This window comes from Herpailurus yagouaroundi, unplaced genomic scaffold (genome assembly GCF_014898765.1).
Source record: "Herpailurus yagouaroundi ecotype Mexico unplaced genomic scaffold, PumYag 187, whole genome shotgun sequence".
NCBI lineage: Eukaryota > Metazoa > Chordata > Mammalia > Carnivora > Felidae > Herpailurus > Herpailurus yagouaroundi.
The window spans coordinates 7,276,947-7,295,337 of NW_024412418.1; the positions used below are offsets into that span (position 1 = coordinate 7,276,947).

Genomic DNA, 18,391 nt, shown 5'->3' on the forward strand with positions numbered 1-18,391 from the left:
GGAAAGTCTGCTTTAGAGATAACATATTTTTTGGATAGCAAGTTAGTTGCTTAATTAAGATTCTTTGAGGAGATCTTCCAGATGGACATTCACCTCAAGGTGGGGAAGAAGAATAATTCACGGAAGGAAGGCCTCTCCATACTCAGATCGGCATCCCAGGCAACTCTTCCATGGAAGAAACAGAGTGGGTGTAGTTACCCGCCCACCACATGTTCCATGTATGGCTATGTGAGCATCTATCTTGATTTATTAGGGACTTCTTTCTGTAATTCTGTAAAGGTCACATCTAGCGTAATCACCAGCTCCCAGAATATGCCTGTTGGATCCAAACAGCATATTGCTTTGCATTACATCCTCTGTTGAAGCAACTGAAATTTCTGACATAAGCTTCTAACAAGGGTGGGAATATGGATTGTGCACATAATGTACTTGTTATTTTGGGAGAATGCTTTAGAGAGTTACCCAGTTAATAAGTATTTGTTGAATGGTTACAATTTTTCCAGCACTGTGCCAGGCACTGTAGGGAATACAAAAGAAGTATAATACCTGGTCTTTACCCACTGGGGGTATTAATTATAGAGGCAAGACTTATTTACATACAATTATATAAAAAATGTAGATGACCCAAATGCTTCATTGTGTGGTACTCAGATTAAATGCAGTCTCATTTCACAGAAAGGGAAGTACCATCAAAGAAGGCTGTACAAAACCAAGCCTTGAAAGATGACTAGGATTTGGAAAGGGAAAGACCTTTTTACTTTAGGGGACCAGCAGATTATAAGGCAGGAAAGAGCATGTTGAATGCCAGATAGTAGGTGGTTACTAGGGGGTAGTTGCTAAGGGGAAGATAGGGACACTTGGTCGGATATGAAAGGTAGACTAATAGAAGCTGTTACTATGCTTAAATAATTGACACCAGTTCTGAGTTAACATCTCCTAAATTCCCAGCTTTGGAATATTTTGCCTTGCTCAGAGGAGCCCGAGACTGTTACTCCTCTTTGTCAAGAGAGGTGGGAAGGGAGCAAGCACAGTGCCTGACGTAGAGCAGGCATACAAAAAGTTTGTGAAAGGTAGCTGTAAAAGGACTGTCTTCAGTTACTGCTCTAAAAGTAACTGAAGTTACTACAAGTGCCTGTCTCCACAGTACCAGTGGGCCTCTGGTCATCCTTTGTCCATTCAATTGTAGCAGTGCCTTTTCATGTGTTATTGTTCGGAGAAATACCTGAGTGGTTTAAAATAAACTCTACTGTTTGATAATAATTAGAGACACCAATTACTGAGGGTCACTGTATATTAGGTACTGTGTCTGGTGCTGTGTCTTTGTATTAACTCTAATTTCCACCATAACTCTGTGCAAGGCAGGTGTTAAATTTCTCATCTTACAGCTGAGATAAGTAAGGCTCAGAGAAGTCAAGTTTCTTGTTAAAGATCTATGAGTAGTTTGCTGAGTGGGGATTTGCATTCTGGTGTGTGTGACTAAAGATTTTTCTAAACTATCGTCCGTGGTATGTTCCTTACTGTGATACCTCATTTTTAGGTGAACCATTTTTCTTTTCCTTTAACTTTTTATTATGATAATCTTCAAACATATAAAAATGAAAAGTATAATAAATTTCATATACATATCACCTGACTTTAAAAATTATCAACACTTGGCCAGCTTTCATTCATTTATATGCCTTCTTTGTATAAGTGCATCTGAAAATAATATGTTTCTCTAGAGAAATGCCATCCAATAAAACTCTCTACAGTGATGGAAGCATTTTGTATCTGTGCTGTCCAGTGTGGTAGGCACTAGTTACATATGGCTAGTGTGAGCTGAGGAACTATGTTTAAATTTTTAAATTTTAGTGAAATGTAAATAGTCACATGTGACTAAAATGTTAATAACTTCTTGATAAAGTAGACCATTTAAAACCCAGAATCTTTGTGTTTTAAATTAAAAAGTTCAAACATTTAAAATTGTATGTTGTAGGAGCGCCTGGGTGGCTCAGTCAGTTAAGCGTCCAACTTCAGCTCAGGTCATGATCTCGCGGTCCGTGAGTTCGAGCCCTGCCACGGGCTCTGGGCTGATGGCTCGGAGCCTGGAGCCTGCTTCCGATTCTGTGTCTCCCTCTCTCTCTGCCCCTTCCCTGTTCATGCTCTGTCTCTCTCTGTCTCAAAAATAAATAAACGTTGAAAAAAAAATTAAAAAAAAAATAAAATTGTATGTTGTAGTAAATGAAATCCCTTGTCATCTTGCTGTGAACAATTGTGCATGTATATTTTTTCTTTTAAAATATGCAAATAATGCATGGTTTTGTTGTAAAATACAGTAGTTACGTTATTTATGGAGTCGCTTAAGATGAGCCAGGATGAAATGCACTGTGAAGGCTGACAGCCTGCTCAAAAGTGAGGTACATTTGTAGAATGTTCCAAGTGCACACCCTTTACCGAAGGGGCATCACTTCCTCGTGATTTGAGTGGCTGCCTTGTAGTGTAAATTACTAATACATACAGGTGCTAATTAGCCCCTTCTGCCACCTTCAAAAGGAACCGGATGTTCTCTAGCTGATGAGCCAGCCCTTGCTTTTATTTCCCCAGCAGGTGTCACTGTTGGGCTGTTGCTGCTGCTCGGCTAGGCTGGCTGGCAAGAAAGGTGTCCTTGTTGTGTGCCTAGACTACTTGAAGGGAGAGGGTTTATTCATTTGACTTTGTAGTGGGAGATAGACTAAAGAGGCATATTTTGATCCTCGGTGCTGCTGATTTAATTCATAGTGTTTGCAAATAGCGAAAATATTAAGCACAAGAGTATATTTCAGTATAGCTGTATGTTGCTGAGCTGTATTAACCAGTTCATGGTTTGTCTCTTTTTGCCCACGGGCAGTAGAAGGCAAGCTGTCTGTGTAGTCCTGACTCCAGCATACAACTTGTAACTTGAGTGGCAGGCCCTTTCCTCACCAACAGAAACTTTTTGGGTCTCATAGCCCAGAATCTAGCAGATCAGGGTTTTGTGGCTCCCTGCAGCTTACAGCAGGAGTCCCTATGAGTTTGAAAGGCTGGTATTAGGAAAAAGAGAAAAGTATTTACATGGCATCTTAAAACTGGAGAAACCCTAGAGTTTATTTAGTCCAGATTTTTTTTGTTGTTGTTTTGTTTTTAATGAGAAAACTTAGATGCAGAGAGGGAAAATGACTTTTTAAGAGGTGCTTATTGCAAAGGTAGATTCAAACCCCTAGGTCCTAAAGAGGGCACTCTTTCCTCCTCTTGAAATTAGTGCTTTCACATCAGTTTTCTCCATCAGAACCTCTGTTGCTCATGTAGATCATTGCCTGGGGGTGGGGGTGGGGGGCTCTTCAGTCAACTCTCTGTAAGAAATTGGAGGTCTGATAGATCATTTGTAATTATTGCCTCCAGGTAGAAATGTAATCAACACAGTATTTCTCGGGATACATGAGAAACAGTGTTTTAGTTATTTGTCATAGAACTGCATTGATTGGTTTGTGGGTTTGTTTTTTTTTTTAATGTTTGTTTATTTTGAGAGAGAGAACAGGAGCTTACGTACGCGGGAGAAGGGGCGAGAGAGAGACAGAGAGAGAGAGAGAGAGAGAGAGAGAAGAGAATGAGAATGAGAGAGAATGAGAGAGCATGAATGAATCCCAAGCAGGCTCTGCCCTGCCATCACAGAACCCATCCAGGGGCTCAACCTCACAAACCTTGAGATCATGACTTGAGCCGAAATCAAGAGTTGGATGCTTAACTGACTGAGCCATCCAGGTACCCTTGATTAGTTTTTTTGAAGTCATCCCAGTTAAGGAAGCACTGTAAAAATCCCAACGAATGATGGGGGCTCTTGGGTGGCTCAGTTGGTTAAGTGCCCAACTCTTGGTTTCAGCTCAGGTCTTAGGGTCATGAGTTCAAGCCCGGTATTGGGCTCTGTGCGAGTGTGAAGCCTGCTTTAAAAAAATAATCATCCCAACGAATGGGAGATCAAAATCGGACCTAATCCTCCTCAACTGAATTATTTCTGCATTCTTTATCCTGATAGGTGACAAGGCCTTTCGTCTGAAGTATTTAATAAGATTGAGTGTATTCTGAGAGCTGATGTCTTTTGATCTGCACTTTTCCCTTATCAAAGAAGATTGGGGAAATTTGGCCCAGAACATTGAAGGTTAGAGTTAGAAGCCCTCATTTGATTTCTCGGGTATTTTTAGACTTTTGTGAAGGAATTGCTTTGGAATTTGGTGAGGCTTTATGGGCCACCTAACTTGTGTGATGCCTCAGCTTTAGTCACATGGGGATTTTCCAGGGAGCTCTCAGCAGAAACATCATTGATGGAAGAAAATAAATGGATATATCTGCAAGGCTAGTCCTGGATCCACAAGAGGGTGACCTAGAAATTAGGAAAATACCAGTCTTTAAAGCTTCATCATAATATAGAGAGAGAGGTCTATCTTTAGTAGCTTCTGAGCCATTGACCTTACTGGGACTAGAGAGTTTATATATACATAAGTACATATATACGTGTATATATATGTGTACGTATATATGTACATAACGTATATATAAAATTATGTTCAGTTTCTTTGGATGGGAGTACACTCTATTATTCAAAACCTCATACCTCTGTCACTTTTTCCTTTTGCTAAAACTTCGCTGAATGCCCCCAAATAATCACTTTATCTTTGTTGCTTGTACGAGATATAGATACTTCCTTGTAATATTGCACCCGTGACAGAAAATGTTTCCCTTTCTGTCATTGAGCTCCCTGAAGTCAGTGATTATGTCTATATTCCTACAGTCCCTAGAATACTACCTGGCACATAGTAGGTTCTCAGTAAATGGTAGTTGAATTCAACAAATGGAATTGAAATTATATCCCCTATGATTCAGTATGAAGTATACGTTTTTTGGCTTTCTTAGTAAAAAAAAAAAAAAAAAAAAAAAGACCCATTATTATATTACATCTTGGCTCAATAGTTTCTTGTTGAATAAACGAAGTGGCGTTACCTAGAGTTGTACATAGAAGACACCTACAAAAACTTGAGCTCAGGTGACCTAGAACTTGTTCCTCTCATGTTTCATTGTCATGGCATCTTTTTCTTTTTCTTCCTTCCTTCCTTCCTTCCTTCCTTCCTTCCTTCCTTCCTTCCTTCCTTTCATTTTTGAGGTAGGGGGGAGAGAGAGAAACAGAGTGGAAGGGTGGCAGAGAGAAAGGGAGACAGAGGATCCAAAACAGGCTCTGTGCTGACAGAAAGCCCAAAGTGGGGTTCAAACTTGCGAACTGTGAGATCATGACCTGAGCCAAAGTCGGACGCTTAACTGACTGAGCCACCCAGGTGCTCCTTGTCATGCTGTTTCTAACTTGTGTATTGCTTGTCCTGAAGCCTTTGATAAATCATATTGCACCTGATCAGCTGTCCTTCATGTTGGCTCCCACTGACTCAGGGCCTGCGTATTCCTCGAGTGCACCAGCATCATATAGTTTCTCGTTTTTTTGTTTGTTTTGTTTTTATGTTTTTATTTTAATCGCCTGGTGCTCATTACAAGTGTACTCCTTAATCCCCATTACCTATTTGACCCATCTCCAGCCTCCCCCCCCCATAGTTAAGAGTCTGTTTCTTGATTTGTCTGTATTTTTCCCCTTTGCTCATTTGTTTTGTTTCCTCAATTTCATATAGGAGTGAAATCATATGGTATTTGTCTTTGACTTATTTCACTTAGCATTATACATTCTCGCTTCATCCATGTTGTTGAAATCGGCAAGATTTTATTCTTTTTCATGGCTGAATAATATTCTAATGTATACATACCACATATTCTTTATCCATTCATCCAACATAGGGGTGCATCTGTCTTTTCAAATTAGTATTTTTGTATTCTTTGGGTAAATAATCAGTACCATGATTGCTGAATTGTAAGGTAGTTCTATTTTTAATTTTTTGAGGACCCTCCATACTGTTTTCCAGAGTGACTGTAGGAGTATTGCAGGAACAAGTGTTCCCTTTTTTCCACATTCTCACCAGCACCTGTTGTTTTTTGTGTTATTGATTTTAGCCATTTCTGACAGGTATGAGGTGATATCTCATTGTAGTATTGATTTGCATTTCCCTGATGATGAGCATCTTTTCATGTGCCTGTTAGCCATCTGTATGTCTTCTTTTTTTTTAAGTTTTTATTTATTTATTTATTTTGATGGGGGGGGGGCCGCACATCCACGCCCGCGGGGGAGGGCCAGAGAGCGGGAAAGAGAATCCCAACCATGCGCCAAGCTGTCATCAAGGAGCCCCACGCAGGGCTCTGTCCCAGAAACTGTGAGATCATGACCTGAGCTGAAACCAGAAGTCAGATGCTCAACTGACTGAGCCATCCAGGCACCCTCATCTGTGTCTTCTTTGGAGAAATATCTGTTTGTGTCTTGTGTCCATTTTTAAATTGGATTATTTGTGAGTGTTGAGTTTTATAATTTTTTTTAATAGATTTTGGATGCTAACCCTTTATCTGACGTGTTGTTTGCAAGTATCTTCTCTTATTTCGTAGGTTGCCTTTTAGTTTTGTAGATTGCTTCCTTCCCTGTGCAGAAGCTTTTTATTTTGACGTAATCTGATAGTTTATTTTTGCTTTTATTTCCTTTGCCTCAGGGGACCTATCTAGAAAAAAGTTGTTCTGGCCCATGTCAGAGAAATTACTGCCTGTTCTCTCTTCTAGAATTTTCATGGTTTCAGGTCTCACATTTAGGTCTTAAATCCATTTTGAATTTATTTATGTGTATTGTGTTAAGAAAGTGATGCAGTTTCATTCTTTTGCATGTAGCTTTCCAGTTTTCCCAATACCATTTGTTGAAGAAGCTATCTTTTTCCCATTGGATATTCTTTCCTGCTTTGTCGAAGGTTAATTGACCATATAATTGTGGGTTTATTTCTGGATTTTCTGTTCTGTTGATCTGTGTGTCTGATTCTGTGCCAGTACCATACTGTTTTGATTACCACATCTTTATAATATAACTTCCAGTCTTGGAATTGTGATGCCTCCAGCTTTGCTTTTTCAAGATTGTTTTAGTTGTGTGGGTCTTTTGTGGTTTCATACAAATTTTAAGATTGATTGTTCTGGTTCTGTGAAAAATGCTGTTGGTATTTTGATAGGGATTCCATTATATGTGTAGACTGCTTTGGGCAGTATAGACATTTTAACAGTATTTGTTTTTCCAATCCATGAGCATGGAATGTCTTTCCATTTCTTTGTGTCATCTTCACTTTCTTTCATCACCGTTTTATAGTTTTCAGAGTATAGGTCTTTCACCTCTTTGGTTAGGTTTATTCCTAGGCATTTTATTATTTTTGGTGCAATTGTAAATGGGATTGTTTTCTTAATTTCCCTTTCTGAAGCTTCATCATTGGTATATAGAAATGTAACAGATTTCTGTACACTGATTTTGTATCTTGTGACTTTACTGAATTCGTTTATCAGTTCTAGCAGTTTTTTGGTGGAGTCTTTTGGGTTTTCTATACATAGTATCATGTTGCCTGCAAATAGTGACAGTTTGCTTTTTCTTTACCTATTTGGATGCCTTTCATTTTTTGTTATCTGATTGCTGTGGCTAGGACTTCCAATACCATGCTGAATAAAAGTGGTGAGAGTGGACATCCCTGTCTTGTTCATAACCTTAGGGGAAAGGCTCTCAGTTTTTCCCCATTGAGGATGATTCTAGCTATGGGTTTTTCATATATGGCCTTTATTATGTTGAGGTATGTTCCTTCTAAACCTACTTTGTTGAAGGTTTTTATCATGAATGGATGTTGTACTTTGTCAAATACTTTTTTTCTGCTTCGGTTGAAATGATCGTATGATTCTCCTTCCTGTTTTTGATAGGACATATCACATTGATTGATTTGTAAATACTGAGCCGCCATTGCAACCCAGGAGCAAATCCCACTTGCTTGTGAATAATTTTTTTAATGTATTGTTGGATTCAGTTTGCTAGTGTTTTCTTCAAGATTTTTGCTCCTGTGTTCACCAGAGATATCGGTTATACAGCTTCCAGTTGCTACTGTTTTGTTAGTCTTTGGCTTGGCCTCTCGTCGATGCCAGTACCTCTGCCCGTCAGTGTTGTCGTTGTTTCTCCTTAAAGACCACGCAGTCCTGAGGTACCTGGTTGTGGCTCACTTGGAAGAGCATGTGACTCTTGAGCTTGGGGTTGTGAGTTCAAGCTTCATGTTGGTTGTAGAGATTACTAAAACAAAAACAAAAAAACTCTCCGCAGTCCCAGTGATAGAATACTTGGTCTTGATAAGCTCCACATAAGATGTGAGTAAGCCAAATGAAATGTGAAGGTTCTGTTTCCCATTGGTGCTTTATGTTTCTTTTGTTTCTGTGGAAGGCTTCCACTGAATCTGCTTACAGTAGGATGCTTCAAATTTGAGAAAGTGGGTGCACGCTCTCTCTCTTTTTTGGGGTGTCTGAGCATTAAAATTACCAGTATTTTTTAGTTTTGAGATGATTTTAGGTTCTTTTTTTTGTGGGGGACAGAATCCATATTAAGAGAGAATTTTGATTTACCTCTAATTATGCCCCTAAAAAATTGGTGGAATGATTGTCTTTGGTATTCAGGTTACAATAAATCTTTTCTAACTTTTGAATTCTTATTCACAAGTTTGGCATTTGAGGACAAGTAGGTAAGAATCCTCAAGCAAGAGAAATTAATTTGTGATATGATCAAATCATGACTTGTTCTGGGAAAAGAGAGAACCAGGTAGTGAGAAATCAAAAAGGAGTCAAAACTGATGGTGGAATAAGAAGCTTAGTTTTTAAATTAAAAAGGTATTAAAAAAATTTTTTTTAAATGTTTTTTATTTTTGAGACAGAGAGAGAGACAGAGCTCGAGAGGGGAAGGGCCAGAGAGAGAGGAGACGCAGAATCTGAAGTAGGCTGCAGGCTCTGAGCTGTCAGCACAGAACCTGATGCGGGGCTCAAACTCATGAACTGCGAGATCATGACCTGAGCCGAAGTCAGACACTTAACTGACTGAGCCACCCAGGCACCCCTAAAAAAAAATTTTTTTAAGTGTTTATTTTTGAGAGAGAGAGACCGTGCACAAGCGGTGAAGGGAGAGAGAGAGAGAGAGAGAGAGAGAGAGAGAGAGAGAGAGAGAGAGGGAGGGAGGGAGGGAGGGAGGGAGGGAGGAAAAAATCGAAGCAGGCTCCAGGCTCTGGGCTGCCAGCACAGAGCCCAGCATGGGGCTTGAACTCATGAGCGGTGAGATCATGACTTGAGCTGAAGTCAGACGCTTAACTGACTGAGGCACCCAGGTACCCCAAGAAAGCTTAGTTTTAAGAGAGGTGAAGGGGAAGGTAAGCCCAGGCCTTATAGAAGGGAACTGAGGAGTATGGCAAGGGCTGTCACATGCATGAGCAAGGCTCTTAAACCTGGGGCATTGGGCTAGTGAAATAATTACATTGATTGATGGATTCATTCATTCAGTTAACAAATGTTTACTAAGCACCTGCTGTGTACCAGACACTATTTAAGCACCAGCAGTAAATATCTCATTGTGATGGGAGAAAGACAATAAATTAGATAAAATAGCTAGCTAGTATGCCAGATGGTGATAAGTTTGATGGAGAAGAATATTTTATTTTTATTTATTTTTTAATTCTTTTTTTAATGTTTATTTTTGAGAGAGAGTATACACGTGTGTGCATGCACATAAGTGGGGGAAGGGCAGAGAGAATTCCAAGCAGGCTCCATGCTGTCAGCAGAGAGCCCAATGTGGGGCTCGAACCCACGAACCAGGAGATCATGACCTGAGCTCAAGTTGGGCGGTCAACCGACTGAGCTACCCAGGCACCCCTGGAGAAGAATATTTTAAAATGTAGGAGGTGCCGGGATGGCAGTTTGCAGTGTTAAATGGGGGATCAAAGGAAGTCTGAGAAGGTGACATTGGAGCAGAGACCTCAAGGAAGTAAGGGAGTAAACTCTATGAACATTAGGGCCAAGGGCATTCTAGCTAGAAGAGAGGCAAATGCAAAATCCCTGAGAAGCTTGGCTGGAGCACAGCAAAGGATGGTGTGATAGAAGATGAAGTTGGAGAGGTAATGGGGACCGGATTATGCAGGGCCTTCTAAGCCATTTAAGGGATTTCACCTCTTACTCTGAGTGATTTGGAAAGCCATCGGAAGTGGAGTAGCATGATCTCATATTTTTAAAGGATCATTGTGGTTGCTGATTGGGAATAGACTGAAGAGGCTCTGCTAAATAGGGTAAATCAAAGTTAGGTAATATCACACCCTTTTAGAGTAATTTGTGTCTTGAGACGGGAGAAAACCAGAAGGCGGAAGTCAATAATTTATGTTAGAATTAGAAAGGCCTTAAATGTTTGGAGGAAGAGTGGCTAAACAAATAAAGAAGTAAAGCCTCTTTAGCGGGCATCTTATCTGCAACAAAGCCTTGCTATCCACCACCCTGCCCCCTCAAACTGTAATGGCATGTTATTGAAACTGTAAGAAAGGGAGAGCTTCAAAAAGCTATAGTGAGCAAGAGATAATCAGTGGACATTTTGAGGTCTGTTTTTTCTGCTTATAAAACAAATTCATTTGTGAAAATTAAAACATTACAGAAATGTCTGATAAAGAATGTCCTCTGCGGTGCTAATCAGTTAACAATTTATGTGTTAACTCCAGAGTTGTTTTCTGTGAAAATCAAAACCCATTTTTTCTTTTTCTTTTAATTCTTTTAAATGTTTTTGTTCATTTTTGAGAGACAGAGAGATACAGAGGGCTAATGAGGGAGGGACAGAGAGAGAGAGAGGGAGACACAGAATCTGAAGCAGGCTCCAGGCTCTGAGCTGTCAGCACAGAGCCCGACGCGGGGCTTGAACCCACAAACCACGAGATCATGACCTGAGCCAAAATCAGACGCATAACTGACTGAGCCACCCAGGTGCCCCCATTTTTTCTTTATTTGTAAAAATGGGGTTATACTAAATCTGCTGTTCTGCCACTTACATATTTCATTTAATATGTCGTGGACGTTTCCCCATGTTGGTGTATATAGATCTCTTGCATTCTTTTTGGCTGTGGCATAGTAATCCAGCACTACAGTTAATTTAACCAGTGCCCTATTGTAGAATCTGGATTGTTTCTGGTTTTTGCTTTCACAGACAGTGCTGCATCATCTTTGTGTACTTGTGCGGGTGTTTCTAGAGGAGGATGAATTTTTAGAAGTACAATTGCTGGGGCCAAAAAGTATGAACATTGTTAACGGTAAAAGAAAATTAACTGTATGGTATTCATTGTTACTAACTTAAGATATTTCTGTTTCCTATTTTATTTTAGTGAATATAATTTCATAGATTGGGACCCCCAATCCTGGTTTGCTGTTTTGTTTTTGTTTCTGCTCCCAAAAGGTTGTTAAGTTTCTTAGTAGTAAATTCAGGAACCTGTTCCTCAAGGTTGGAAAGGACTTTTGTTTTATTCTAAATATCTGCAACCTGGACGTGTTCATATACTTTTCTTCTCCAGCAGTCTTGTATGAGGGAGACAGAACCTTGGTTCCATCTTTTACATTCACTTACTGGCTTTTGGCCATCTAGTCTTTTGGGTCTTGTTAAGTAATTGGGAGAAACCAGTCATCTCTTGCCCTATCATAAGGCAATAACATCTAGGTATTTGACTTATTTGTCTTCAGGGGTAATTAGAAAGCCCATTTCTTTCTTGGGCAACATGAAGATGAGGATAGGGTGGAAGAGGTATCAGTGTTAATTTTTTTAACCTTCGCTGCTCACCTGCCCAACTAGGTCACTCTATATTTGAGCCTCTTTGAATTCTGAGCATGATCCCTGGTTATATCTTCTATATCAAGGGTTGGCAAACTTTTTCTGTGAAGGGCAAGATAGTAAATATTTTAGGCTTTGTAGGCCATACGGTCTGTGTTGCAAACATTGAACTCTGCCATTGTAGCTTGAAAGCAGCCAGAGACAACATGTAAGTGAATGAGTGTGGCTCTGTTCCAATAAAATTTTATTTTTGGACACAAATGCAATTTTCATATAATTTTCACGTGTCACGAAATAGTCTTCTTTTGATGTTTTTCAGCTACTTAAAAATATAAATACCGTTTTTAGCTCATGGGCTGTATAAAAACAGGCAGGCAGCCAGATTTGGCTGACAGGCTGTGGTTTACCAGTCCCTGCTTTAAGTAAACGTGATTTGGAAGAGAGTCAGGTGCCATAGTAATAGAAGGCATTCTGATAATGAAGGCCCTAAAGAGGTAGGTAGGGGGCTTCTGCACTGGTGTTCTCTCCCTTCTCTTCTCACTTCTCACTTCTCTCTGCTTTGTACTAGATGTCCTAAGTATTGGCTCTTGGTAAGATTCTTTGACGGTTAAGAGCTGGCATACCTGCATAAAGAGTTTCTAGTTTCCTCTCCTATCTGCCCTGAAGCAAGGTTTTCCAACCCTGCTCTTTATCTGTCTTGGGGATTGTTTGCACGTGAGAAGGTTTGCCCTGGTGTGGGGGGCAGGGTGTGGGCCTCTAGGCCCTCCAGGCAGTATGCTTGACTGGCAGCCCTTCTCCCACTGCTCCCGTCAAATTAGCACCTGTTAAGACTGATCTAAATTATTCCCTGTCGGCCCTCTCTCTGGGGCTGAATGGTGTAGAGCTGGCTGTGTGCTTTGTGTACATACTGAGAACTTGAAAAGATGTAATCGGTTCTGTCAGCTCAGAGTGTTGGAGTGTTACAGGGACTACAGTGGGATCTACGTGTGTGCTGCAGATACACTAGTAACAATTTCCCATGTACTCACTCTTCCCCCTGCAGATCCCCTTCTCTACTGTATCTGTTCATAGTAGTGCTCCAATGGGCGCATTGGAGGTTTTGCCAAGACGGTAACACCAGGTGTTTGGGGGTCTGTTTGCATAATGCATTTTGCTTTACTCAGACCCAGCTCTTAAGAGCCATGTAGGTAGCTTCTCCTCCTCCTCCTCCTCCTCCACTTGGATTTCTTCTATGTTTACGGGGAAGGGAGGATCCAGTATGTGTTACTTCTTTTGGGAGCATTCCTGACAACGTGTTCATGTGAGCAGATTTGGCTTTAGTTGGCTGGCCTGTAATATTGACCCAGAGATTACAAAATAACTTTCAGGTATGTTTGTTTGACCTTTATAGTGTTTAAAAAAAATGTCAGTTTTTTCCACATAAGTCCACATTTCTGGATTCTATTGAAAAAAACCAAAACAAAACAGAAGATCTGGTTTGTATTCCTACATAATAACTATCAGTGGGAGTTGTGTAGTTATTGCCTGTTTAGTCAAGGCATGGAACTTCATTTGTGCCTTAATCTACACTGGGCTGTTTCTTTTCTTTTTTTAATATAATTTATTGTCAAATTGGTTTTCATACAATACCCAGTGCTCATCCTAACAAGTGCCCTCCTCAATGCCCATCACCCTTTTTAATGTTTATTTATTTTAAGAGAGAGAGAGAGAGAGAGAGCGCACGCGCTTGCGGACAGAGTGTGAGTTCGGGGGGGGGGGCAGAGAGAGAGGGAGACACAGGATCTGAAGCAGGCTTCAGGCTGTAGGCTCTGAGCTGTCAGAGGGGGGCTTGAACTCATGGACCACGAGATCATGACCTGAGCTGCAGTCGGACGCTTAACCAACTGAGCTACCCAGGCGCCCCTGCACTGGGCTGTTTCTTAACTTAATTTCAATTTTGTGTTGATCACCACTGCATTAGCTCAAGCAGATTGTGTTGATGATTTTATGTAGGCAAGTGTGTTTTTGTTGTTTTTTAAAGTAGGCTCCATGCCGAAATTGGGGCTGATGATTCTACCAACTGAACCAGCCAGGTGCCCCTATAGCCAGTTGTTTTCTGAGTGCCCTACCACTCAGCTCCACCAGGGAGAGGCACTGGGCATTGCACTATCCTCTCCTCTATCCACCCAGTTGCCTAATTCACCCACAGGGGTCCCCTGCTGGCTTTGGGTTGACATGCTGACAGCCCCCTCACCTGAGAAGCTGCCTGACTTTTTAATAGCAACAATTAATAAACTCCTCCTCTGTTTCCACGAGGGAAAGTGGGGGTGCCAAGCTTATTTGCTGGTTGGGTCACACTTTAATGAGCAGCTTTCTGTTATGTCAGGTTATGCAGTATGAAATCAACCTTCCTTTGATGACGGACTATGTGAAATCTTGGAGAATGGCTGCACTCTCCCTGTGAGCAGAGGACTTCGGGTAGAGGAGTGGGTTCAAGCAAAAAGGCTGCTTGGATGCCACCTGCCAGGAAATTAAAATCAAGTTAGAACAGGAGTAGAAAATTGTGATCATAAAGGAATCAAAGGCTGAAAGCATGACCTTGTCATAGAAAGAGAATTGCAGTTTGTTAACATTGTGCCCTTTTCCTTTGCTGCATCACACGGTACAAGTGGGAATCTTTTTACCTCTTTTACTCTTTCCCTCCCCTACACATTCCTATACATTTCTGTTTGTTTCTTCCCACTGTCTCCTTGAATCACTTTGCTTCAGCAAGGTGGCTTTTATCCTTTATTCTGGTGGCAAATGGGACCTCCCCCCCTTTTTTGGTCTTTCTTATTGTGATAAAAAAAAATACGTCAATTTACCCTCTTAATTTTTTTTCAAGAGAATATTAAATCGTTTATTGATTACACAGGATAATGGATGACACACAACCTTTAATCCCATCTTTATTTTTATCTTTTATTCATAAATTTTAAATTTATGAATACCATAATTCAATTTACATATATTGCATAGGATGTGCCAACAATCATATTAATAACCAAATAAACTCCAGGACTTTGCTTGGGTGACCCTTTTAATGGTGAATTCCAGGTCACAACACATTAATTGTCAGTTCAACCACACCAGTGTTTGTGGAGACAATGGCTTCTGTGCCCAGCAGGTTGCAAATAAATTTCAAATGGAACCTGGCATCGCCCTACCCTCTTTTTTAAATGTACAGTATGTTTAAGTGTTTACATGTAGTTGGACAGCAGATCCCTAGAACTTTTCTTCTTGCATGAGTGGAACACTGTACTCCTGGAACAATTCTTCATTCTCCCTATCCCCCCCATCTCTGGCAACTACCATTTTGTTTTCTTTTTCTATGAGTTTGATTACTTTAGATACCTCATTTAGGAGGAGTCATGTAATATTTGTCTTTTTGTATGGCTTATTTCACTTAGTATAATGTCCTTAAGGATCATCCATGTTATAGCATATGACAGGAGTCCCTTCCTTTTTTTTTTTTTTTATTTTTAATAATTATTTATTTTTGAGAGAGAGGGAGAGAACATGAGTGGAGGAGGGACAGAGAGAGAGGGGGGTTCAGAGGAGCCGAAGCAGGCTCTGTGCTGACAGCAGAGAGCCCCATGCAGGGCTCGAACTCACAAACAACGAGATCATGACCTGAGTCGAAGACGGACACTCAATTGACAACCACCCAAGCATCCTGGATTTCCTTCTTTTTAAAGAGTGAATAAAATATTATGTGTCTGTGTATGTATGTATACACATTTTTTTAATCCATTCATCTGTTGATGGAAATTTTGGTTGCTTCCACGTCTTATCTATTGTGAATAATTCTGCAGTAAACATGGGAGGGCAAATATCTCTTTCAGATCTTGTTTTCAGTTCTTTTGGATATACACTCAGAAGTAAGATTGCTTGGGGCACCTGGCTGACTCAGTTGGTTAAGGGTCTGACTCTTGATATCCGCTCAGATATGATCTTATAGTTTGTGAGTTTGAGCCTTGCATTCAGTTCTGCACTGACAGTGTGGAGCCTGCTTGGGATTCTCTCTCCCTTGCCCCTCTCCTGCCATCTCTTGCACCGTTTTTCTCTCAGAATAAATAAATTAAATAAACTTACAAAAAAAAGAAGAAGAAGAAGGGGAAGGGGAAGGAGAAGGAGAAGGAGTAGGAGTGCCTGGGTGGCTCAGTTAGTTAAGCATCCTCCTTCAGCTCAGGTCATGATCTCACAGTTCGTGGGTTCGAGCTCCATGTCAGGCTCTGTGCTGACAGCTCAGAGTCTGGAGCCTGCTTCAGATTCTGTGTCTTCCTCTCTGTCTCTGCCCGTCTCCTGCTCACGCTGTCTCTTTCTCTCTCAAAAATCAATAAACATCAGAAAAGATTTATATTAAAAAAAGGAAGTAAGATTGCTGGATCATATGGTAGTTCTATTTTTTTATTTTTTGAGGAACCTCTGTACTGTTTTTCACAGAGGCTGCATCATTTACAATCCCACCAACAATGCGCCAATGTTCCAATTTCTCTACACCCTTACCAACACTGATTTCCGGGGGTTTTTTGTTTTTTGTTTTTTGTTTGTTTGTTTTGGCAGTGGCCATTCTAATAGGCATGAGGTGGGTATCTCATTGTGGTTTGATTTACATTTCCTGATGATAAGTGTTGTTGATTATCTTTCATATGCTTGTTGGCCATTTGTATGTATGTCTTCTTTGGGTAAATGTTCAAGTCCTTAGCTTGTTTTTTAATTGGGTTGTTTGACTTTTATTGTTAAATTGTAGGAGTTTTTTTTTTTTTAAGTTTGTTTATTGATTGATTGAAAGAGATAACGAATGAGAGCAGGCGAGGGGCAGAGAGAGAGAGAGAGAGAGAGAGAGAGAGAGAGAGAGAGAGAGAAAATCCCAAGCAGGCTCCTCACTGTCTGCACAGAGCCCTGTGTGGGGCTCAAACTTACAAACCACGCAGTCATGACCTGAGCCAAAATCAAGAATTGGATGCTTAACCGACTAAGCTACCCAGACATCCCTAGGAGTTCCTTATATATTCTGGATATTAACTCCTTATCTGATAAACGGTTTGCAAATATTTTCTTCTATTCTGTCGATTGCCTTTTTACTCTTTTGATTGTTTCCTTTGCTGTGCATGAGTTTTTTAAGTTTTTAAGTCACAGCCCCATTTGTTTTTGTTTTTTTGACTGTGCTTTTGGTGTAATATCTAAGAAATAATAGCACTTTCTAGTGTAATAAAGCTTTCCCCCTATGTTTTCTTTCCTTTTTTCTTTTTGTTTGTGTTTCCCTTCTGTGTTTTCTTCTAGAAGTTTTTATAGTTTCAGGTCTTACATTTAGGTTTTTCATTTTTAGTTAATTTTTATATGTGGTATGAGATAAGAGCCTATATTCCTTTTTTTGCATGTGGATAGCCAGTTTTTCCAGTACCATTTGTTGGAGAAACTATCCATTCTCCATTGTCTATGTAGTCTTGACACCTTTGTCAAAGATCATTTGATCACATGTGCAAGCGTTTATATCTGGACTCTCTATTTTGTTCTGTGTGCCTGCCTTTATACCAGTACCATACTGTTTTGATAATTGTACTTTGTAATATGTTTTGAAATCAGGAAGTGTCAGGTGTTCAGCTTTGTTTTGCTTTCTCAAGATTGTTTTGGCTATTGCACTGTATGTTAACTAACTGGAATTTGAATAAAAACTCTTAAAAAAAAAAGAAAAGATTGTTTTGACTGTTGGTCCTTTGAGATTCCATATTAATTTTGGGATTTTTTTTCTCTTTCTGTAAAAAACACCATTGGAATTTTGATAGAGATTGCATCGAGTCTATAAATTGCTTTCGGTTAATATGGACGTTTTAACAATATTAAGTCTTTCAGTCCATGAACCTGGGACGTCCTGCCATTTATTTGTGGTATTTATTTATTTATTTATTTATTTATTTATTTTTATTTATTTATTTATTATTATTTTTTTTTCAACGTTTTATTTATTTTTGGGACAGAGAGAGACAGAGCATGAACGGGGGAGGGGCAGAGAGAGAGGGAGACACAGAATCGGAAACAGGCTCCAGGCTCTGAGCCATCAGCCCAGAGCCCGATGCGGGGCTCGAACTCCCAGACCGCGAGATCGTGACCTGGCTGAAGTTGGACGCCTAACCGACTGCGCCACCCAGGCGCCCCTATTTGTGTTTTTTTAATTTTTTTCATCAGTGTTTTGGTTTCAGTGTGCAAGTCTTTCACCTCTTTGGTTAGATTTCTTCCTAAGTATTTCATTCTTTTTGATGCCATTGTAAATAGCATTTTCTTAATTTCCTTTTCAGCAGATGTAATCCTTTTAAAATTAAAACAAGGGGCGCCTGGGTGGCACAGTCGGTTAAGCGTCCGACTTCAGCCAGGTCACGATCTCGCGGTCCCTGAGTTCGAGCCCTGCGTCAGGCTCTGGGCTGATGGCTCAGAGCCTGGAGCCTGTTTCTGATTCTGTGTCTCCCTCTCTCTCTGCCCCTCCCCCGTTCATGCTCTGTCTCTCTCTGTCCCAAAAATAAATAAACGTTGAAAAAAAAAATTTTTTTTAAATTAAAACAAGAAAGAACTCTCTCTCTCTTTTTTTTCTTTAAATTTCTCCAGTCTAGTGTCCCAGAAGTCCAG

The 18,391-nt window shown here is 40.2% G+C and overlaps 1 protein-coding gene across 8 annotated transcripts in view; it reads left to right on the forward strand.

Moving 5' to 3' along the window:
- AMBRA1 (autophagy and beclin 1 regulator 1) overlaps positions 1-18,391 on the forward strand; it is a 179,436-nt gene that overhangs the window by 37,114 nt on the left and 123,931 nt on the right. The window lies entirely within an intron of this gene.